General features: G+C 36.1%; 1 long non-coding RNA gene across 6 annotated transcripts in view; it reads right to left on the bottom strand.

Moving 5' to 3' along the window:
• Positions 1 to 26,052, bottom strand: part of LOC147355129 (uncharacterized) — a 518,407-nt gene that overhangs the window by 265,377 nt on the left and 226,978 nt on the right. The window lies entirely within an intron of this gene.

Below are 26,052 nucleotides of genomic sequence, written 5' to 3'. Positions count from 1 at the left end.
TATCAGCCACTGTAACCTCTGGGAGATGATGTCCCATTAGACAAATTTGGCAAAGTCCCTAGCAGAAAAATGTGATGTTTTTCAGGAGTAGAAAAAAAGTAAAGGTGAGAGTAGAAGAGTGGTACATGGTCAAGTTCACAGGGTGAAGTGGGAATGAGGAGAAACAAGCTTCTCATGCAACAGGAAGTGTTTTAATATTCTACTTGCAAAGCACAGGAAGTACAGGGTTGGAGAAAAGGGGAGTGTAAAGTGGTTTACATTTTATAAATATATTTCTGATTGGTGTGAGAAAAGTTTGGGATGAACAAATATGAAAGGAGTAAGAAACATTAGCTCTGCAAAGAAATGATAATAGCTTCAATTAAGATGTTAACATCATGGAGTGGGAAAAAATAATGGACTTACTATATACTGGAAAGTAATGTTAGACCTCTGTCTTTTAAGTACATATCAGCAACATATAGCCTTGCTGAAGCTCCATTTGAAGAGAATTATTATTTTAGAATTAAATGTTCTCATATAATTCCATTAACTGGTAATTGTAAATTTAGAGACTAGTGATTATAAACTGTCCACTTGAAAATATATCTAATGTTTTGTTAAATGAACACATGACTGAAATACACCTTATGTATTTTTACATTATTGACAATATTTTTTTTAAAAATTCCATTTGTAAATATACAGATTACTAGTTAGCTCTGAGAAAATCAGATCTATCTAGAGACACTGATTTTTTTTTTTTATTCCTGAAAGAAATAATTGTTGGAACTAAATAACAGAAATCCCTCTGATCTAGTGCTTTACTTATCCAATTTACTGCACTCTTAATTTATTCATCTATAGTTCCTACTTAGTTACTGTTGGCATTATTTTCATATCCATTGTTTGTTAAATGAAAAAGACCAACTATAACTATTTTTGGAATAAATTTGAATTGAAATCTGCCAGATTGTTACACATTGTTAGATGAAACAGTAATATTTTTCCTTTCTTCTCAAGAAGAAAGTTTGGCCCTTAAAACTTAATTTTGCATTGTCCCATTTAAAATTTACTGCTCTTTCACTTAATACTGCTGGGTGCCAAAGGGGTTGTCACCATAACTGAGTTCAATCTGCCTTTCTATCCTTTGAGGATTCTACTGTGAAAAGGCAGTAACCCGTGTGATGTCGTATTTACAACACTGTACAAATAACAGCCAGGATTTTTCATTACATGTTATCCCTTTCATAAAGTATACAGGACAGCGAACATGAATTTAAGAAGAAAAAAAATCTGTCTACCATATTCTCACTGAATTGGTACACAAGAGATTAGACTTCTTTATGACATTTCTAATAGCTAAAACAATTGTGCAATTACATTTTAGAATGAATAAAACTGGGACTGGGCATGAATCAATTTTTTCCCTAGAAACACTGACATATTATTATAATTTTTACCCAGAGACAAAATTTGAGGCTCAAGGAATAAAGTGATTTGTACAAGAACAAATAAGTTTCAAAAAAAGGAAGCAGGATTTGGATACAAGCTTTTTTTTTTTCTTTCCCTGCTACATCATCCTGCCTGTCAAAGGAACACGCCAGAAACTCTTAACTCTTAAAATAGTGAGTCCTGTTTCAGATAAAATAGGCTAAATTATGCTGTGGTATCAAACAACTCTAAATTTCACTACTTCACAATAAAGGTTTATTCTTATCCACTCTACATGTTCATAGTGATTTCAATTTATTCTTCACTGTGTTTTTTTCAGGATCCAGGTTGATAGAGTAATTCTCTTTAGAGCATTTTCTTATCACCAACATAAAGCAAAAAGAAAACTTGTCAACCATGAATTGGCTCTTAAGGTTTCTGTTCAGCAGTGACAAGTGTCATGTTTCACTGGCCAGAGCAAGTCATCTGATGATGCTTGAGATGAATGGTTAGTATGCATTATCTTCTCTGAGAAAGTAGTGCTGAATACTTTGAACAATGCAGTCTGCCAGGAAACCATTACAGAAATTACATGCTCAGAAAATATGCACTAGAAGAAATCATAAAATAATAGATAATGATTAAATCAATGAATATCACATAGTGAAATCTGAGAAGACTTGTAGCATTGAGTCGTAATTGCAGGCTGTAATCAGAACTAAAATGGGCAAGACTGACAGAGTTTGGAGACAACTCTTTGAACTGAAACTCTGAACAATGTTAACATACTGAGAACTTCAAGATAGGCTTTAAAAATATTGAGCAAATAACAAAATAATTTAATGACAAAAATATATAGATGATAACTGGGGAAAGATTGCAAAGCATTATATTGGTCATATTTCAGAGCTCTTTAGATGTCATCCTTTAAGAGAGAGCAAGAGAGCTGGTACTCACTACCAAGTAAGTGCATCAAAACTATCAACATTTTTTCTTATGGTGTGTTCTCTTTATGTTAAAAGTAAGACCTTCCCCCAACCCCAGAAGTTTAGAAACAAAGGAAAGTCATCGAGCTCAAGTCTCCATGCCTGTTTCTCTTTTTCCAAATGAGCTTTTCTATTGCTAATCATTTTAAATGCCTGCCAGACCACTTGGACTCTCAGTCCTCTGCAGCACAACACAGATGTCTGTATGCTGTTGAACACCTTTCAGGTGAAATAATGTCCCATGCCAAAAGCAGAATCGACACCCAGGATGCTGATGAAAAATACTGGGCTTCTTATTCCTTAAGTGAATAACATTTGAAGCAGTCAACCATATATATATATATATATATTTCTTGAAGAGGTCACCATATATCATGCTCAAAAATTGTAAACTTCCTTTTGATAAAATTTAGCACTTTGCCTCTTTCTACACCACTGATGTGTCTTTCTAAATTTGGAATGCTTAGTGGGTTTTATGAAGGATTTTGCCATATTTTGTGTTTTTATCTTCTCTATGATCCTTGAAAACCTTGTTAGTTTTTCCATTGCATTTAATAAAACTTAGCAGCAAGCAAAAAATCACATTTCCACATCACTGTTGATTGCATTAAAAAAGACAGCACATTCATTTCACCACTCTTACCACATGTATAGAGGTTCCATGTACCAGGTGGACATAATTAGATTGGAATGTGGTTTGGCTGACAAATAATTTCCCATTGGCTGCATTATGCCTCTGCAGCATCCCCCAAAGAAAAGGAAATAAAAGAAAATATTATTGAGAAGTTTTGAAAAATATTTGATAGGCAACCATGGTTAGGTTTATAAAAATATAGCTTTAAAACTCTAATGTTCTGGGACCATATAATTAAGGAGAGCAAAGATTGTTTTAATGAGATAATTTTCTAAAATCAGCTATTAAAACAAAGGGATTTGATCAATTTAATCTTGACAGTTGATTTGCTGAATTGTTCTGTTCCATTGACAAGTTTGTAAATCATTTACAAGCCAAAGCAGTTACAGGGTAACAAAGTTGATATAAATAATAACTGCTATCATATTAACTCAACAAAATGGGCCATTCTACTTGTAATGGGGGCAAGAATCATTTGTTTCATCAATTCCTCATATTAATAAGATGATGAAAATCATAGAAATTCTTATTTAAAAAAAAGAGATAAAGCAAAATAAGCAACACAAAAAACCCTATGAAAGTCAGTGGAACTGTATTTTGGAACAACAAGTGAATTTTTACTGTGTATATAAGCAGAGAATAAGATGAAATGCAAGGTCTATTTCACAGTCCAAAACTGGCATATATGTGGGCATATTGGGAGACATTTGGGGAAACTGTTTCCCCTGCCACTCTGGTCCCTAGCGGGCTCTCACTAAGAACTGTGGACACTTAAATTTGAATGAAATTTTGAATTGCTTGTAAAAGCCCCACTGAAAATTTTGATAGGCTTCAGAAATTTAAATGTCATATTATAATTCTAATAATCATCATTAAAATTGATATATCCTTGGCTACACTATAGCTATGTGTTTTTTGTTTTTTTTTTTTTTTTTGCCATTTTAAAGCTTATTTATTTCACTACAACATTTATGTGAGGTAAATTTATAGTCCATACTAGAGATTCTCCAGACAAGAATGCTGGAGAGGGTTGCCACACCCTCCTGCAGGGAATCTTTTCAACCTAGGGATCAAACCCAGGTCTCCTTCACTGCAGACAGATTCTTTACCATCTGAGTCACCAGGGAAGCCCATACTAATAGCAGATTAAATAAAATGAAAATTCAATACCAACAATGTTATTAATATTTATATTACCAAAGTTCCTGGATAAGGAATATATTGAAAGCTAGCTGTGTTTTAAATTTATCACTCACCAAATTAATAAATCTCTTCATTTGTTTTGTATTATTAATCCTCATTTTTCTAAAACACAGGCATTGAGATGTGATTATACCTAATATTAAAATACAAGCATGAGAAACAATTTCAGATATAGTGAAAAATAATCTTAAAAAACAAGTGCATTACACTATAACAAGTCACTGAATAAACTGATTTCAAATCTAAATCAAATAATTTTTCTATGGTTCTATGAATTTACTTTAACCATGATTTTGTAGTGGTAATAACTTTTATATTTTATCTTATTTTCATATCTATCAAGAAACTTATAACAAGAAAATGACAATTAATACCAGTCTTCATTTGAAATTTCTTCCCAATAAGCCCTTCAAAAAGGTCTTGGGTGTAGGTAATTTAGTTGGCTGATGATACCAAGAAGCAAAAGTGAGGAATTAGAGAAGTTAGATGAGACTGGGGAAAAGCTAATACAGATAGATATATGGATGAAGTTATTGCTATGGGTTAACTGATTTCAATCCTTGGGAGATATTTCTGAGAACAAACATTGTATCATCTCACTGAGGGACCTGAATGGCATTAACTTCCCCCTCTCTCCCAACATTGGATTCTACCTGTCCAGGCTGTTACCACATTGAGGTGGATCAAGTTCCCCCAGAGACAAAGCTCCTCAAGTAGAGAAGCTTAGGGAGCTTACAAGCTTCTGCAGGTGAACTTAGGTATGATGAAGGGATGTGGGGGGTTCTGGGTGTGAGACATTCATAGCATCTGCTACATCTACTGAAGGCATTCATAAGAATAAACTGCTTTTATTATAACATAAAATTTAGAGTTATTCATTGAAAAAAAATGAAAATGGGAAGAGTACCTTTCTGCATCTCATGAAAAAATACACATATTAAGTAAATGATTATATAATTTCTCTAATGCCAAACACATCTAGTTTGTTTCAAAAATCTATAAAATCAACTTTTTAAATATTTTTAAGGTCTTTCTCTCCCAATCGTCCACTACTACTGGAATTTAGTTCCTCGGTATTTTTCAATTAGAATACCCTGCTTCCTGCTCCACATTTTCCTCTGCTTCCAGTCTTTCCTCTTCTACTATTATCCGCTATGCTCTAGGATATTTTAAACAATATAACAAAAAGGATGCAACAGTCTACCCCTAAAAGTCTATGCTTCTTCACTGATCTCAAGATGACATCGCATGTGTAGCCATTTCTGGTCTGATCTATACATATTTTTTCAATGAATTCCCTTAACACTTTCTTCTCTTGTTTTTTATTCCAGAAACAAATAAGTAGCTCTTACAAAACCTTGATTTATTTTGCCTATAGGTCTATATAAAATGACTAGACCTGTGTCCTTTCATGTGAACATGCTTTTTTATTTAAGAATGTGCATTTTTAGGTGACAATTTATTTCTTATTGCTGTTGTTGAGCAAGAAAAAATAAGTAGGGTAAGTAATAATTACCAACTCAAAATGAAAAATGGAGTGGTTAAATGGAGTTATTTTTCTCTCAGTTTTGGTTGAGGTATGAAGACATCCCAGTTTCTAAAGTGCACCATGCAAGTATTTTCAAGTACAATAAATGGAGAAGGCCTTGGATCGTGACTCTTGTAAGTCACATCCATGTACATGGAGGACATAAATAGGTTGAGGTTTTCTCAGCAAACCTTTGCTCAGAAAGTTTTCTCTGGAGAGAGCAAGTGGTATTCCATAAATCACATAACCTTATCAAGTGGGAAAGGTTGGGAGTGCCTCCACCTCACTTCCAGTCAAATGAAAATAGCATTAATGGGCCCTTTAAAAAGTCAAGTTGGAATGTCACAGTGGACAGGTGCCTGACTCCAACCCAAGGCACTGAGAAAATAAGAGACCAACTGCTAGAGGCTTTGGAAGCAGACAAACAAGAGCTGTTACAAAATTTCTTGACTGCATTTGCACAAAGAGACACCAGGGAGTATTTCTTCAGCACTTCACATGAGCCAGATGGAAAGCCAGCCAGCCTGAGAAAACTGTGACCTTCAACAGGAGAAGTTCAAATGAAGTAGGCCAGTGCAAGAAAGCAGAATTTGGTGGGGAGCCACTAACCAGAGCTGAGTCCAATCACTCAATCAAGTGAATTAGAGCTAAGAGGTCATCAGCAGGGACTAGTTCCTAAAAAGCCAGTAAAATACCCTCAAAAGGGAGATATATAAACACTTCTGGGCCCAAACACTGCAAGCAGATGTAGAAATAGTGCTGGCTAAAAGTAATTTTTTATGTTTCCTTTAACTCACCAACGTGGTCAGAAATCACACTTGGCAAGAGAACAGAGGAGGCCAGGCAGAAAGGAAAGGCTGACTGCAACACTGTCCGTGATCACAGATGACCCATGAGGGACAGGATGATGCTGTTGCATGGAAGTGGACGTCTCTAGATCAAATTAAAGGTCATTTAATGACTTAAAGGAATATAGATTCTTGTCCACAGAAAGGTAACCTGCAAAGTCATGAAGCTTGCCTGAGTTTTCCTCTAGAAACAGAATAAAACCTTTTTTCCTGAAAACATTGAAAACAACTTGGGTATTTAACAAAGCAGCATTACTCATATGGCATAAAGCTTGTCTGTCAGATACAAATGCATCATTTTCATAGAAAAGTTACAAAGTATTATGATCAGTAGAATAATTAACTTTATAAGATCACTGATTCTATTTAATCTTGTTTTATCTTCAATTAACTGCTATTATTTAAAAGTGTGAGTTATCAATTGAGACCTTCTGAGTTCAAACCCTGACTTCTTGTTTTAATATGTGGTTATCAGAAAGATACCGTTTATGAGCTCTGATTTCATTATATCTAAAATGGTGATAATACAGTCCTTTTTACACTATGGAATTTTGGGGAGTGAATAAATGACCGAGAATGTGATATGAATAGTACACTAAGCTCTCAATTTATGTTGCTATTATTATTTATGTTCTACTGATATTGTAACTTACTGATTCAGCTCTTTGTTAATGCTTTTCTTTGAGGTCCTACAAAAAGAAATTTCAATCATCTCGGTGCAAATAAGTCAATGAACAATTTATAATATTGCACAGAAGTCTTACGTAAGGAAACTATAGAGTTAAATGTACAGAGTAGTAATATAAACAAATAAAAGTGGTCTAACAATATAAAGTAAGACAGTGGGTGTTGCAAGAAGGCATTAGAGGGCAGACACACTGAAACCATAATCACAGAAAACAAGTCAATCTAATCACACTAGGACCACAGCCTTGTCTAACTCAAAGAAACTAAGCCATGCCCATGGGGCCACCCAAAATGGGCGGGTCATGGTGGAGAGGTCTGACAGAATGTGGTCCCCTGGAGAAGGGAATGGCAAACCACTTCAGTATTCTTGCTTTGAGAACCCCATGAACAGTATGAAAAGGCAAAATGATAGGATACTGAAAGAGGAACTCCCCAGGTCAGTAGGTGCCCAATATGCTACTGGAGATCAGTGGAGAAATAACTCCAGAAAGAATGAAGGGATGGAGCTAAAGCAAAAAGAATACCCAGTTGTGGCTGTAACTGGTGATAGAAGCAAGGTCCGATGCTGTAAAAAGCAATATTGCATCAGATCAGATCCGATCAGTCACTCAGTCGTGTCCGATTCTTTGCGACCCCATGATCGCAGCACGCCAGGCCTCCCTGTACATCACCAACTCCCGGAGTTCACTCAGACTCATGTCCATCGAGTCAGTGATGCCATCCAGCCATATCATCCTCTGTCATCCCCTTCTCCTCCTGCCCCCAATCCCTCCCAGCATCAGAGTCTTTTCCAATGAGTCAACTCTTCACATGAGGTGGCCACAGTACTGAAGTTTCAGCTTTTGCATCATTCCCTCCAAAGAAATCCCAGGGCTGATCTCCTTTAGAATAGACTGGTTGGATGTCCTTGCAGTCCCAGGGACTCTCAAGAGTCTTCCCCAACACCACAGTTCAAAAGCATCAATTCTTCGGCACTCAGCATTCTTCACAGTCCAACTCTCACATCCATACATGACCACAGGAAAAACCATAGCCTTGACTAGACGAACCTTTGTTGGCAAAGTAATGTCTCTGCTTTTGAATATGCTATCTAGGTTGGTCATAACTTTCCTTCCAAGGAGTAAGCGTCTTTTAATTTCATGGCTGCATTCACCATCTGCAGTGATTTTGGAGCCCCCAAAAACAAAGTATGACACTGTTTCCACTGTTTCCTCATCTATTTCCCATGAAGTGATGGGACCAGATACCATGATCTTCGTTTTCTGAATGTTGAGCTATAAGGCAACTTTTTCACTCTCCACTTTCACTTTCATCAAGAGGCTTTTTAGTTCCTCTTAAAGCAAGATAGTTCCAGAAAAACATCTATTTCTGCTTTAATGACTATGCCAAAGCCTTTGACTGTGTGGATCACAATCAACTGTGGAAAATTCTGAAAGAGATGGGAATACCAGACCACCTGATCTGCCTCTTGAGAAATTTGTATGCAGGTCAGGAAGCAACAGTTAGAACTGGACATGGAACAACAGACTGGTTCCAAATAGGAAAAGGAGTTCATCAAGGCTGTATATTGTCACCCTGTTTATTTAACTTATATGCAGAGTACATCATGAGAAATGCTGAACTGGAAGAAACACAAACTGGAATCAAGATTGCTGGGAGAAATATCAATAACCTCAGATATGCAGATGACACCACCCTTATGGCAGAAAGTGAAGAGGAACTCAAAAGCCTCTTGATGAAAGAGGATCATGGCATCCTGTCCCACCACTTCATGGGAAATAGATGGGGAAACAGTGCAAACAGTGTCAGAATTTATTTTCATTTTTCTGGGCTCCAAAATCACTACAGATGGTGACTGCAGCCATGAAATTAAAAGACGCTTACTCCTTGGAAGGAAAGTTATGACCAACCTAGATAGCATATTCAAAAGCAGAGACATTACTTTGCCAACAAAGATTCGTCTAGTCAAGGCTATGGTTTTTCCTGTGGTCATGTATGGATGCGAGATCAGCCCTGGGATTTCTTTGGAAGGAATGATGCTAAAGCTGAAACTCCAGTACTTTGGCCACCTCATGCGAAGAGCTGACTCATTGGAAAAACTCTGATGCTGGAAGGGATTGGGGGCAGGAGGAGAAGGGGACGACAGAGTATGAGATGGCTGGATGGCATCGCTGACTTGATGGACGTGAGTCTCAGTGAACTCCAGGAGTTAGTGATGTACAGGGAGGCCTGGCGTGCTGCAATTCATGGGGTCACAGAGAGTCCATTTCATAGGAACCTGGAATGTCAGGTCCATGAATCAAGGCAAATTGGAAGTGGTCAAACAATAGATGGAAAGAGTGAATGTTGACATTCTAGGAATCATCTAACTAAAATGGACTGGAATGGGTGAATTTAACTCAGATGACCATTATATCTACTACTGCATGCAGAAATCCCTTAAAAGAAATGGAGTAGCCATCATGGTCAACAAGAGAGTCCAAAATGCAGTACTTGGATGCAATCTCAAAAACGACAGAATGATCTCTGTTTGTTTCCAAGGCAAACCATTCAATCTCACAGTAATCTAAGTCTATGCCCCAACCATTAATGTGGAAGAAGCTGAAGTTGAATGGTTCTATGAAGACCTCTAAGACCTCTTAGAACACCCAAAAAAGATGTCCTTTTCACTATAGGGGACAGGAATACAAAAGTAGGAAGTCAAGAAACACCTGTAGTAACAGGAAAATTGGGCCATGGAATATGGAATGAATCAGGGCAAAGACTAATAGAGTTTTGCCAAGAAAATGCACTGATCATAGCAAACACCCTCTTCCAACAACACAAGAGAAGACTCTACACATGGACATCATCAGATGATCAACACCGAAATCAAATTGATTATATTTTTTGCAGCCAAAGATGGAGAAGCTCTATACAGTCAGCAAAAACAAGACCAGGAGCTGACTGTGGCTCACATCAAGAACTCCTTATTGCCAAATTCAGACTTAAATTGAAGCAAGTAGGGAAAACCACTAGACTATTCAGGTATGACCTAAATCAAATCCCTTATGATTATACAGTGGAAGTGAGAAATAGATTTAAGGGACTACGTCTGATAGATAGAGTGCCTGATGAACTACTGATGGAGGTTCATGGCACTGTATAGGAGACAGGGATCAAGACCATCCCCATGGGAAAGAAAGGCAAAAAGGAAAAATGGGTGTCTGAGGAAGCCTTACAAATAGCTGTAAAAAGAAGAGAAGTGAAAAGCAAAGGAGAAAAGGAAAGATATAAGCATCTGAAGGCAGAGTTCCAAAGAATAGCAAGAAGAGATAAGAAAGCCTTCCTCAGCAATCAATGCAAAGAAATAGAGGAAAACAACAGAATGGGAAAGACTAGATCTCTTCAAGAAAATTAGAGATACCAAGGGAACATTTCAGGCAAAGATGGGCTCGATAAAGGACAGAAATGGTATGGACCTAACAGAAGCAGAAGATATTAAGAAAAGGTGGCAGGAATACACAGAAGAACTATACAAAAAAGATCTTCATGAACAAGATAATCACGATGGTGTGTTCACTCACCTACAGCCAGACATCCTGGAATGTGAAGTCAAGCGGGCCTTAGAAAGCATCACTATGAACAAAGCTAGTGGAGGTGATGGTATTCCAGTTGAACTATTTTCAATCCTGAAAGATGATGCTGTGAAAGTGCTGCACTCAATATGCCAGCAAATTTGGAAAACTCAGCAGTGGCCACAGGACTCGAAAAGGACAGTTTTCATTCCAATCCCAAAGAAAGACAATGCCAAAGAATGCTCAAACTACCACACAATTGCACTCATCTCACACGCTAGTAAAGTAATGCTAAAATTCTCCAAGCCAGGCTTCAGCAATACGTGAACCGTCAACTTCCAGATGTTCAAGCTGGTTTTAGAAAAGGCAGAGGAACCAGAGATCAAATTGCCAACATCCGTTGGATCATGGAAAAAGCAAGAGAGTTCCAGAAAAACATCTATTTCTGCTTTATTGACTATGCCAAAGTCTTTGACTGTGTGGATCACAATCAACTGTGGAAAATTCTGAAAGAGATGGGAATACCAGACCACCTGACCTGCCTCTTGAGAAATCTGTATGCAGGTCAGGAAGAAACAGTGAGAACTGGACATGGAACAATAGACTGGTTCCAAATAGGAAAAGGAGTTCATCAAGGCTCTATATTGTCACCCTGCTTATTTAACTTATATGCAGAGTACATCATGAGAGATGCTGGGCTGGAAGAAGCACAAGCTGGAATCAAGATTGCCGGGAGAAATATCAATAACCTCAGCTATGCAGATGATACCACCTTTATGGCAGAAAGTGAAGAGGAACTAAAAAGCCCCTTGATGAAAGTGAAAGAGGAGAGTGAAAACGTTGGCTTAAAGCTCAACATTCAGAAAACGAAGATCATGGCATCTGGTCCCATCGCTTCATGGGAAATCGATGAGAAACAGTGGAAACAGTGTCAGACTTTATTTTTGCGGGCTCCAAAATACTGCAGATGGTGACTGCAGCCATGAAATTAAAAGACGCTTACTCCTTGGAAGGAAAGTTATGACCAACCTAGACAGCATATTAAAAAGCAGAGACATTATTTTGCCAACAAAGGTCCATCTAGTCAAGGCTATGGTTTTTCCAGTGGTCATGTATGGATGTGAGAGTTGGACTGTAAAGAAAGGTGAGTGCCGAAGAATTTATGCTTTTGAATTGTGGTGTTGGAGAAGACTCTTGAGAGTCCTTGACTCCAAGGAGATCCAACCAGTCCATCCTAAAGGAGATCAGCCCTGGGATTTCTTTGGAAGGAATGACGCTAAAGCTGAAACTCCAGTACTTTGGCCACCTCATGCAAAGAGTTGACTCATTGGGAAAGACTCTGATGCTGGGAGGGATTGGGGTCAGGAGGAGAAGGGGACGCCAGAGGATGAGATGGCTGGATGGCATCACTGACTCGATGGACATGAGTCTGAGTGAACTCTGGGAGTTGGTGATGGACAGGGAGGCCTGGCGTGCTGGGATCATGGGATCGCAAAGAGTCGGACACAGTGAGCGACTGAAGTGAACTGAACTGAAATGAACAATGTAAATGAAAGCAATATTTTCATACTGATCATTTGTCTCAGACTTCTTTTTTCTGGTTGATAGCTTGTATAAGGATGAGGCCAATAATTAATGCTTTACATTTGAATCTTAAATGAACATTCGGTTCAGTCGCTCAGTCGTGTCTAACTCTGTGACCCCATGGACTTAAGCTCACCAGGCTTCCCTGTTCATCACCAACTCCCAGAGCCTACTCAAACCCATGTCCATCAAGTTGGTGATGCCATCCAACCATCTCATCCTCTGGCGTCCCCTTCTCCTCCCGCCCTCAATCTTTCCCAGCGTCAGGGTCTTTTCCAGTGAGTCACTTCTTTGCATCAGGTGGCCAAAGTATTGCAGTTTCAGCTTCAGTATCAGTCCTTCCAAAGAATATTCAGGACTGATTTCTTTTAGGATGGACTGGTTGGATCTCCTTGCAGTCCAAGGGACACTCAAGAATCTTTTACAACACCACAGTTCAAAAGCATCAATTCTTCAGTGCTCAGCTTTCTTCACAGTCCAACTCTCACATCCATACACAACTACTGGAAAAACCATAGCTTTGACTAGACGGACCTTTGTTGGCAAAGTAATGTCTCTTTTGAACATGCTATCTAGTTTGGTCGTAACTTTTCTTCCAAGGAGCAAACATCTTTTAATTTCATGGCTGCAGTCACCATCTGCAGTGTTTCTGGAGCCCCCCAAAATAAAGTCTCTCACTCTTTCAACTGCTTCCCCATCTATTTGCCATGAAGTGATGGGACCAGATACCATGATCTTAGTTTTCTGAATGCTGAGTTTTAAGCCATCGTTTTCACTCTCCTCTTTCACGTTCATCAAGAGGCTGTTTAGTTCTTCTCTTTCTGCCATAAGGGTGGTGTCATCTGTTTATCTGAGGTTATTGATATTTGTCCCGGTAATCTTGACTCCAGCTTGTGCCTCATCCAGCCCAGCGTTTCTCATGATGTACTCTGCATATGAGTTAAATGAATATATACAAGTGTAAAACCCCTATATCATACTAGAAAGCTGAAGATATTTTGATGAAATTGTCTGATTAACTCCTTCAATGCTACTGAGACTGGGCCTTAATCTTAGGTTTTACTCCCAGGGAAGATCTATGGAGTCTTGAATATAGACCATATACCCTACAACAGATCTAAAAATGTATATTCCCTTGACCCCACTATTTTCTTGACTGAGGAGGGAAAATAAATTTATAAAGCTTTGTCTCTAGGCTCCCACCTTTTAAGTAGGGAACAAATCATGAAGTGTCTTGTTATTTTAGTCTTTAGAATTTCTGTTTAAAGCCTGAGTATAAATATAGTGATTGATCTAAGTAATACTAAGTAGGTTACAATGTTTAAAAAGCTGATAAACTGTTATTTCATTGTTGTTATTTTTTATCTACAACCTAGTCCTCATCTGGGATATTCAGAAATGTATATAAATGAATACACATTATAACATTTTCTATAAAATGAATCATTTCAACACTTCAAATATGTCATTGAAAATGCTTTTCTTTTCTATACTTAACATCTTGTCATATGCTATTTTCTAAAATTATTAAGGATGCTTGTAACCATAAACAAAACTAGGAATAAAATCTTTGCAACAAGATAATATGAGTAATTTTGTTATGAATGGTTAGAAAGAAACTCTTTAAGACAAATTTTGTCAATAATGATTTATTATGCAGAGCAAAAATCTATTTTAAATACACAACACAGGATCTTAAAATACTCTATTCTCCACACATCTATGTGCTGCTAAGAAACATTCTCTTTGTACTTTTGGTTCTATGAGAGTGTCAGGAAAGTTTATAGGCCACTGCCCTCAATTCCAGAATTTCTTTTTCATATTATCAAAAGTTGAAACTATATGGCAAGTATTTTCCCTATTTAATTGAGATGTGCAAAATAGGTTTTCCCCAGAATAGTAATTTTAATGTATCAATCTTCAAGAATTGAGCTCCCCTGTAGTGATATTTCAACCTAAGTATTTTACGTATAAAAGAGTAGAAAGTTACACATTAATAAGAATATGATATGTACTTATGTGGATATTTCCAAAGTGTGACAACAGATTCTGCAATTCAGCATAAAATTTAATTGAAATATACACAAATATACTAATGATCATTACAAGTTTAGACTGTATTCTTGATATTAAAATTATAATCTTATTATGAGGAAAATAATCAAACTGAACACATAAAAAGTATATTATTTTCTGAAAGTCTAAAACCCCCTGTAAGCAGATAAATACTATTATAAAAAACTATTTTCTAAAAGTATGCACACATGCTCATTGTATGACGCTATGGACTGCAGACCACTGGGCTCCTCTGTCCATGGGATTTTCCAGACAAAAATACTGGAATGGGCTGCCGTTTCTTCCTCCAGGGGATTTTCCCAACCCAAGGATCGAACCCACATTTCCTGCTCTGGCAGGCAGATTCTTTACCACTGAGACACTTGGGAAGCCCTAAAAGTGTAACTCAACTAAAAATATAGTATTCACCTAGTCAACTTAAAAGCATAATATTTCCCAGGAATGAACAAATTTTGGTTATAATATATACATTTATTCACCTTTGTGTTACTTCTTAATAATAAGTAGTTGCTAAAATACTTACACAGAAAGTATTGAATAAACAGCCATTTTATCTTATGCTGTTATTTTCATATAAGAAATATTCATGACACAAAATAACTTTTTAACCCTATACATTGACTTAAAAAAAAGTTACATTATCATTTAAGATCTCTTAGAATCTTATTACTGAAGAAAAGATAATATACATTAATACAGTGAAGTTACCATATACATTTATTGACTATATGTTACATTCTGTAATTAAGAAAACTTTACTTTTTCATTGGCATAAATAGTTGATTTACAATGTTGTGTTTAATTTACAGTGAACAGCAAAGTGATTCAGATATGTGTGTGTGTGTGTGTATATACACATATATAGTCTTTTTAAAATTCTTTTTCCTTATACATTATTACAAAATATTGAGTATCATTCTTTGTGCTATAGAGTAGGTCTTTGGTGGTTATCTATTTTAAATGTAGTAGTGTGTATAAGTAAATCACAAAGTTCTTTTTTTTTTTTTTACAAAGTTCTAATTTATCCCTCCTCTCAACTCTTTCCCCTTTTGTAACTCTTATTTTCTACACCTGTAGGTTTATTTTGGTTTTGTACATATGCTCATTTCTATCAGTTTTTCTTAAATTCCATTTATAAGTGATATATGGTATTTGTCTTTCTCTGGTTTACTTCACTTAGTACGATATCACCTCTATGTTCATTCATGTTGCTGCCAAAGGCATTTTATTTTTTATGGCTGAGATGATGCCACCCTTATGGCAGAAAGTGAAGAGGAACTAAAAAGCCTCTTGATGAAAGTGAAAGAGGAGAGTGAAAAAGTTGGCTTAAAGCTCAACATTCAGAAAACAAAGATCATAGCATCTGGTCCCATCACTTCATGGGAAATAGATGGGGAAACAGTGGCAGACTTTATTTTTCTGGGCTCCAAAATCACTGCAGATGGTGACTGCAGTCATGAAATTAAAAGACGCTTACTCCTTGGAAGGAAAGTTATGACCAACCTAGACAGCATATTCAAAAGCAGAGACATTACTTTGCCAACAAAGGTCCATCTAGTCAAGGCTATGGTTTTTCCAGTAGTCATGTATGGATATGAGTGTTGGACTGTGAAGAAAGCTGAGCACCGAAGAATTGATGCTTTTGAACTGTGGTGTTGGAGAAGACTCTTGAGAGTCCCTTGGACTGCAAGGAGATCCAACCAGTCCATTCTAAAGGAGATCAGCCCTGGGATTTCTTTGGAAGGAATGATGCTAAAGCTGAAACTCCAATACTTTGGCCATCTCATGCGAAGAGTTGACTCGTTGGAAAAGACTGATGCTGGGAGGGATTGGGGGCAGAAGGAATAGAGGACGACAGAGGATGAGATGGCTGGATGGCATCACTGACTCGATGGACGTGAGTTTGAGTGAACTCTGGGAGTTGGTGATGGACAGGGAGGCCTGGCGTGCTGCTATTCGTGGGGTCGCAAAGAGTCGGACACAACTGAGCGACTGAACTGAACTGAACTGAATATTCCACCACATATATTTATACATAAATATGTATATATTTATTTTATGGCTAATATTCCACCATATATATTTATATATTCCACGTTCTTTATACAATCATCTATTGATGCACATTTATGTTGCTTCCATGTCTTGCCTATTGCAAACAGTGCTGCAGTGAACTTTGGTGTGCATTTATTTTTTTGAATTATGGTTCTTCTGGGTGTATAGCTAAGAAGAGAATTGCTGGATTATACAGCAACTCTCTTTAAAGTTTTTTTAAGGAACCTCCATACTGTTCTCCACATTGACTGTACCAATTTACATCCTCACCAACAGTGTAGGAGGGTTTCTTTTATTCCATGCTCTCTCCAACGTGTATTATCTTGATGATGACCATTCTGACCAATGTGAATACCAATGTGATATCTGACTGCAGTTTTGATTTTTATTTCCCTAATAATTAGCAACGTTGAGTCATCTTTCTGTGTGTGTGTGTTTTTTTTTTTTTTTTGCCATCTGTATGTCTTCTTTGGAGAAATGTATATTTAGATCTTGTGCCAATTTTTTGATTGGGCTGTTTGCTGTTTTTTATATTGAGCTTAAAGAGCTGTTTGTGTATTTTGGAGATTAATCCCTTGTTGGTTAAATGGTTTACAAATATTTCCTGTCAGTCTGGTAGGCTGTCATTTTGTTTATGATCTCCTTTGCTGTGCAAAAGCTTTTAAGTTTAATTAGGTCCTATGTGTTTATTTTTGTTTTTATTTACATTATTCTAGGAGCCAGATCCATAAAAATATTTCCGTGATTTATGTCAAAGAGTGTTCTGCCTGTTTTCCTCTAGGAGTTTCATAGTACCCACTTTCACATTTAGTACTTCAATCCATTTTGGGTTTATTTTGTGTATTGTGTCAGAAAATGTGCTAATTTCATTTTACATGTAGCTGTCCAATTTTTCCAGCACCATGCACTGAAGAGACTATCTGTTTCCATTGTATTTTCTTGCCTTTGTCATAGTATAATTTGCCATAGGTGTGTCAGTTTATTTATGGGCTTTCTATCTTGTTCTATTGATTTACATTTCTGATTTTATGCCAATATCATATTTTTTGATTACTGGCTTTATAGCATAGCATGAAATCAGGAAGCCTGATTTTGTCAGCTCCATTTTTCTTTCTCAAGTTTGGCTATTGAGGGTCTTTTGTGTTTCCATACATATTCTAAATTTCTTCGTTCTAGTTCTATGAAAAATGCCACTAGTGATTTGACAGGGATTGCACTGAATCTGTAGATTACCTTGGGTAGTATATCATTTTGACAATGTTGAGTCTTCCAATCCAAGAACACAATATATTTTTCCATCTGTTTGTGTCCCCTTCGATTTATTTCATCAGTGTCTTAGATTTTGGAGTACAGGTCTTTTGCCTCATATAGTAGGGTTAGTAATTTATTAGTATTAGTTAGTATTTTTGATGTAACTGTTTCATTAGCTACTCTTTCTGATCATTTGTTGCTAGTATATAGATATGCAAGGGATTTATGTGTATTAATTTTGCAACCTGCAAATTTACTGAATTCACTGATGAGCTCTAGTAGTTTTCTGGTATTGTCTTTAGTATTTTCTACATAGAGTATGGAGAAGGCAATGGCAACCCACTCCAGTACTTTTGCCTGGAAAATCCCGTGGACGGAGGAGCCTGGTAGGCTGCAGTCCATGGGGTTGCTAGAGTCGGATACGACTGAGCGACTTCACTTTCACTTTTCCCTTTCATGCATTGGAGAAGGAAATGGCAACCCACTCCAGTGTTCTTGCCTGGGGAATCCCAGGGACGGGGAAGCCTGGTGGGCTGCCACCTATGGGGTTGCACAGAGTCGCCCACGACTGAAGTGACTTAGCAGTAGCAGCACATAGAGTATATCATCTGAAAATAGTGAATTTTACGTCTTTTCCTGTTTGGATTCTTTTATTTCTTTTTCTTCTCTGATTGCTGTGGCTAGGACTTCCAAAACTATGTTGAATAAAAGTGGTGAGAGTGGACATCCTTGCCTTGTTCCTCATCTTAGAGGAAATGCTTTCAGCTTTTCACCATTGAGTATGATGTTAGCTGTGGGTTTGTCATATATGGTCTTTACTATGTTAAGTTAGATTCCTTATATATTCACTTTCTGGAGAATTTTTATAAGTAGATGTTGAATTTTATTAAAATTCTACATCTCTTGAGATGGTCACATGGTTTTTATTCTTCTGTTTGCTACTGTGGTGTATCATACTAATTGAAATGCAGATATTGAAAACTCCTTACAACCCTGGAATAAACCCCACTTGGTCATGATGTATGATCCTTTTAATGTATTGTTGGATTCAATTTGCTAATATTTTGTGGATTTTGTGTCTACATTCATCAATGATATTGGTCTATAGTTTTCTTTTTTTGTGGTATCTTTGTCTGGTTTTGGTTTCAGTGTTATAGTAATGTCAGAGAATGAGTTTGGAAATATCCTTTCATCTGCATTTTTGGGATTAGTTCTAGAAAGAGAGGTGTTAACTTTTCTTTAAATGTTTGTAGAACTTGCCTGTGAAGTCACCTGGTCCTGGAATTTTTTTTTCTTTTTTTTGCTAAAATACTTTTATTTATTTTTTTAAATTTTATTTTATTTTTAAACTTTACAATATTGTATTAGTTTTGCCAAATATCGAAATGAATCCGCCACAGGTATACCTGTGTTCCCCATCCTGAACCCTCCTCCCTCCTCCCTCCCCATACCCTCCCTCTGGGTTGTCCCAGTGCACCAGCCCCAAGCATCCAGTATCATGTATCAAACCTGGACTGGCGACTCATTTCATACATGATATTATACATGTTTCAATGCTATTCTCCCAAATCTCCCCACCCTCTTCCTCTCCCACAGAGTCCATAAGACTGATCTATACATCAGTGTCTCTTTTGCTGTCTTGTACATTTTTTTGTTGGGAGTTGTAACAACTTATTAACCAGAGACATATTAATATGTCTTTTGTTACCTAAATGTTATTGACTGGAGACATTTCAATATTCAATTACATAATAGATCACAGGCCACAGGTGTCAGTTTCTGCAAAAAGTCCCTCATTAGTAATGTGTTAAAAATCACAGATTCAGTTTCAGTACTTGTAGTTGGTTTTTTCATATTCTCTGTTTCTTCCTGGTTTAGTCTTAGAAGATTGTACTTTTATAAGAATTTGTCCATTTCTTCTAGATTTTCCATCTTATTGGCATACAGTTGCTTACATTAATAATACTCTTTTATGGTCCTCCGTATTTTGTGGTGTTGGTTTTAACTTTCCCTTTTTCATTTCTAATTTGATTGATTTGGGTCATTTCCCTTGTTTCATTTTTGATCTTTTAAAATGCTGATAGTTTATCTTTTCTCTTACTTTTATTCATTGCTTCTCTTTTATTCTTTATTTTATTCATTGTAAGCATATAAAAGACTATTATTTTTGGTCAAATCTCTGAGTATTCATAAAATAGCAAGTCGTAGGAGAAGGCAATGGCAACCCACTCCAGTACTCTCGCCTGGAAAATCCAATGGACAGAGGACCCTGGAAGGCTGCAGTCCATGGGGTCGCTGAGGGTCGGACACAACTGAGCGACTTCACTTTCACTTTTCACTTTCATGCACTGGAGAAGGAAATGGCAACCCTCTCCAGTGTTCTTGCCTGGAGAATCCCAGGGACGGGGGAGCCTGGACCCCATCTATGGGGTCGCACAGAGTCGAACACGACTGAAGTGACTTAGCAGTAGCAGCAGTGAGAAGTAAAGTGTTCTTGGGCAATATTTGTGAAAGAAGTCTTTCAAGAAATTTATATTATTAATAAAAATAAGTATTTAAGGGTATTAAAATACATTAAGTAACACGATTTCTTACACAAAGTTTATCTGTAATTATTTATGATATATAAGCATTTACACATATGTATGAACTTTAAAGCAATGAGAATGATACATTTTCCCCCTATAAATGAAATAGCTTCTCTTCATGTGCTTTACATCTAAGAACATTTCCAAAAAGTTAAGTGCATCCATGATATATCAGATTTAATATTCTTACAGCCAGCTTCCCATAACCATTGCCATAAATGATGCTTTTTCATGCTCAGCTAACAGGCTTCCCTGGTGGCTCAGACGGTAAAGCATCTGCCTGCTATGCAGGAAACCTGGGTTTGATCCCTGGGTCAGGAAGATTCCCTGGAGAACGAGATGGTAACCCACTCCAGTACTCTTGCCTGGAAAATCCCATGGATGGAAGAACCTGGTAGGCTATAGCCCATAGTGCTGCAAAGAGTCAGACATGACTGAGTGACTTCAACAGTCACTCAGAGTGATTTAGAAGCTGTTGCTAGGATGAGATGTAAGTGGGAGCTTGACATAAAGCAAAATTCACCTAATATCAAAAAAATTAAAACACAAAAATTGTTTTATTTGACTATTTAAAAAATAATTCTATGTTATGGAAGAGTCTCTGAAAGAGTATCTTTAATAAAAATTATCTTTAAAAATGAATTTTTGTGCCACATTCCTGTGTGTCTTAAATGTTTTGAAACTTGGGTTTTACTCATATTCATGCTAAAAAATGTGAAATAAAATCTGCATAGCTGCTTATCAGAAAAAATTATCATAATAAAATAAGTAAACAAATTTTTAAAAGACAAATTTTAGAAAATATTTAAATATACTTTTGCCTTACTTTTATGAGGAAACACGCTCTTGTGATAAGGCTGATGAGTTACAATGTTAATAATAGTAAAGTTTTGATTTTACTATTTTAACTATAAAAATGCCTTTGAGAAAATGTTTTCTTTCCTAGATCTTGCCCCAGTTGGACAGTTTTATGTGAGCTAATATATGTAGTCTGATAAGGTTTTCAAGGGAGCCAATTATGTGCTTTCCCACAATCAATACTGCAGTATAATAGGCTTTTCTGGGGCCTTTTATACCTTTTTTGGTTAATATTAAGTTATGTTTTGCTCTTTGGGACAAACCATTTCTTCTAATACTGATACTGCGGTTGATAGGTAGCAAGGATTACCAATAGAACCTCTGTCTTGAAGAGAAAATAAACTATTTTTCCAAGAACTAATTGTATTTTACTTCATAATCCATTAAACTGAGTTTAACTAACACTAGAGAATTGCAGATAGGTTACTATAGAAGAGTTGGAAAAATTCTATCACAGAAGAAAACTTCTGCAAATCATTACTGTAAGTCCTAAATAGAGATACTCATTGATAAGGTAAACCAACATTTCTAAACTTTCTCTGGTTTGTATAATTAGTGTGTCTGATGAAAAGAGAACAAATAACTACCTTTGAAAATCTCATCTTCAATGAGATTAGTCCTTTAGAATAGTCCTTTAGACTATAGAATAGTCCTTTCAATAGTCCTTTAGAATATTCAAAATATCAAAAAAACTACAAACCTGTTGTCCAGGATAAGACAAGAACAAGCTTTCAGTGCTCACATTTCATTCTCAACTGGATCTTGGGCCCTGAGGCTGGAATGTAGACCTGATCTTTGTTAAAGATATGTGCAAAATCTTTGCCTTCATTCACTTTCTTATGAATTATGAAAAGAAGTAATATAAACTTTTGATTTTATAAAAATAAGAAAATTCTCCATATTTATATAATTGTGCACTATGCTTTGAATTTTTCATGTTATTATTATTACTTTGTTTTATTAAACATCCTGGGAGAAGTCTTTCAGATGCCTTGTTTTCAAATTGGTATTTAATGTAATAAAAATTCAAGAATAATAAAATGATTCTTACATGGAAAGTAGTTTCTTTAAACATAGTAAGAATGTAGCTATTCATTTTTGAAAAAAAAGATAGCAACACTGCCAATTAATTATTTTTATATGTAAAAAGCTGTCAATTTTTGAAAAAATATAACAAGAAATTACAACTATGTGTTATGAATTTTATGTAAGAATCTTGGGCTGACAAATGGATACAAAATGCCCCTTACATTGGGTGAATTTTTTGAAATTTCTATTAAATTTACCACCTGTAACATGATTTATGGTACCTCTACAGTAAAGTACAAAATATTGACTGACAGAAAGCAGAAATAGAAATGGTTTAGATCATGTTGTTTAATACAAAGTTAGAGTGCTCTGGAATTTATCAAACTCCTAGATTTAACATCTTTGTATTTTTGGTAATTATTTAGTAAGAATAATATTATGTTTCCAGTATCATTCAAATATATATATACATATGGTGAAATGAATCTGACTTCTTCCTCCATGAATCTTCTTCCTTGGAATGTTCACTTTCCTATTTATGAGGGAAAAATATCACTTATTTCATTTACCATTTTCCTCTGATTTTAGCTTCTGCTCTAGAACACACAACTGGAGATTTTGGGCAAAATAATGCTGCTAACCTCAGGCATCTTATCAGAGGTTTCTAGAAATATAGAAAGTGTGTAATACCAAATGTCCCTTTCCTTGGTTAGAAAATACTCCTAAATTTATTTTTGAACAGCTTCTCAAAAGCACATAAAATTACACTGTTTAGCTGCTATCTGAAATATATTATTTAATGATTCGGTACCTTGAAGGGTATAAATTATCATAAATTAGTCCCATCATTTGTAAGTGTGAGTTATAATGATAGGAATATTAAAGGAATGACATGAAAAATAAGTAATCCAAATAAAAACATGTATAGTGCCTGGAACACTGCTGCTGCTAAGTCACTTCAGTCGTGTCCGACTCTGTGTGACCCCAGAGACGGCAGCCCACCAGGCTCCCCCGTCCCTGGGATTCTCCAGGCAAGAACACTGGAGTGGGTTGCCATTTCCTTCTCCAAGGCATGAAAGTGAAAAGTGAAAGGGAAGTCGCTCAGTCGTGTCTGACTCTTAGCGACCCCATGGACTGCAGTCTACCAGGCTCCTTCATCCATGGGATTTTCCAGGCAAGAGTCCTGGAGTGGGATGCCATTGCCTTCTCCTGGAACACTGTAGATATCAATAAATCATCATTAATGCAATCATCACCACCATCTTCATTAATACTATATTTTCTCCTTAAGGTGCACACATATGGACTAAATCACTTCAGTCCTGTCAACTCTTTGTGATCACATGGACTGTTGGGATCGAACTGTGTCTCCTGCATTGGCAGGTGGATTCTTCACCACTGAGCCACTAAAACCCTAGAATATCCATTGTCATAGAAATGTTGCTTTTATGTTTACAGGGATACATCTGTCATCCAGAAAAGTGTGTCATAAAAAATGTCTTGTGATTTTCATTATTCAAAAATAAAACTGTTTTTCCAAGGACACTTTTCAGTGCATTTTAATATCTTTAGATAAAATTATTTTCTGGATTTCTTTTTGGTAAGGCAGAATGATTTGGTTCATGGTACAATCTGGTGTGTAAGATGCTGTTGTATCTGCTTCTGTTAAAGATGCTGATAAACTTAATCTTTCTGACATGGATTCTCCAGTTTAAATGTGTCTCTAATAACCACTGATACTTACCAAGTTGCTAGGGATACTAAGAATAATAATTAAATTTAAAAATGTGGTTTCCTTGTCTGAAAGTCAATATGGTAGTGTAATATTTGGCATCATTAGTATTTTAGTGGTCCAGAGAAGAGCTCTTAGGTGCAGTTACTTTAAATGATTTATCTGTATGTGCCCATTTGTGATTCTGATATGACTTGGACAGGACTGCTAATATAAGACATTAAAGCATCTGGACGTAGACCAAACTGTAAGTAAAGGAAATTGCCTATTCTTATGGATGATCTTTTATGCTATTTTTTTTAAATATAAGTGAAGCACTCAAAAACACTGACATGGTTCTAAAATACTTTAAAGATTAATCTATAAAATATCACTTCTGGATTAAAAATTCTAGGCCAAACAAAACTACACTTTAGTTTTCCATTTTTAACCCGTAATAGAAAAGAAGAGAGACTTTCAAAATAATGGACACAAATAAAACTGTGCTTTTAAGTACTTATCCTCTTAAGCATGCTACACATATCATCATTCACAGGAAGAAGAAAAGGCCATTTTATATCAAGGATGAGTCACTTATTCAACATTCCCTCCAGTGTTATGTGCCTGGATATATAACACAATATCCATTTTCCATAAAGATTTGTGTTAACTGCAGGGTATTGTACATTCTTTCCATAACCAAGAAGAGGTAGAATTCGAATTATTTCCATTGAAAGTATTTTTTCATATATTGCATTAATCAGTAAGTACTTGCACATATTTTAAAAGCACTAAATACAGAAAAAATAAAACACAGGTGCATACTTTTGCTTTTTCCCCTAATTTTAAATTCTTGAGAATAGTCATTGGGTTTGAGGGTTTGTGTGTGTGTGTGTGTGTGTGTGTGTGTGTACATGTGTGCACACACATGTACATACACACAAACACAAATGTTTAATTAAAAGTTTTAATATCACAATCTAAAATCATTTTTAAAAGCTGTAGCAACTTATATTTGCTTCAGTTGTGTTATTGTTTTGCTTCTCCTGACAGTTTTCCTCTCACATTTTTTTTGCTAGCTTTAATTAAGTTTTCTCCTTAGACCTGAAAGGAAACAACAACAAAAAAACTGCACACTCAGTATATTTTTTCAGAGCATACACAATTTGATCAGTTACTACCTAGTGTCTATGCTGGTAATAAATGTTTCAATGCTTTTAAAGCAATTTTTCCTGATTAGTAATTAGTAGGTCAAAAACATGGGTTAAATTCTCTAGTGTTATGATTCCCAAACTTTCTGGGACTCTAAGAATTTCCTGAAACACATAAAAAAATGTGACTCAATGCTTGCACAACAGACAATAAAACAGACACTAAAAAGGCAAACCTTTAACATAATCCTCAGCATAATGTAGGAGTTTGACAGAAATGGAAACTCTCAGTGCCACATTCTACACTTACTGACTCAAGATTTGTATATTAGCAAGCCATCAGGGTAAACCACATACCCATTAAAGACCTAGAAATATTCTCAGTCACATTCTTCCACTAATGTTAGCTAAAGTGAAACCTTTTAATTAGTTCCAAGCCCAAAACATCTTCATTATCTTTCTCCTTTCTATGAAAAAATGCCATACAGAACAACTAGGTCTGTCTTCTCAGAAAACTAAGACCCAGATATGTGATTTTGATAAGTAAATGGGTCTTGATGTTTAGTCTTCTACTCTCATTGTTTACAGTTATTTGTGCTCTCTGTCTGTAGTCTAATGTTCAAAGACATATTGATTGCCGTTTTCAAGATATTTGTATTATTTCATGACAAGACTCCAATGTATTCCTGAGTTACCGCACTGATTCACTCAAGCAACATACTGAACTCTACCGATAGCCAATCTGTATCATTCATCATTCAAAAATAGTAACACACATAACAGTCTTTGATTATTAAGGTCTAAATGGACCCATCAATCAATATACGTTAAATGAAATCCTGTAAGCCATTCAAAGTTCTACTCAGTTACAATTGTCTTTCCAGTACAATCTC

This window comes from Bos grunniens, chromosome 17 (assembly GCF_055505025.1).
Source record: "Bos grunniens cultivar Pamir isolate PY7600 chromosome 17, Bosgru_T2T1.0, whole genome shotgun sequence".
Lineage (NCBI taxonomy): Eukaryota > Metazoa > Chordata > Mammalia > Artiodactyla > Bovidae > Bos > Bos grunniens.
Note: the sequence above shows the minus strand (reverse complement) of the source record. Positions and strands in the feature narration are given on the sequence as shown.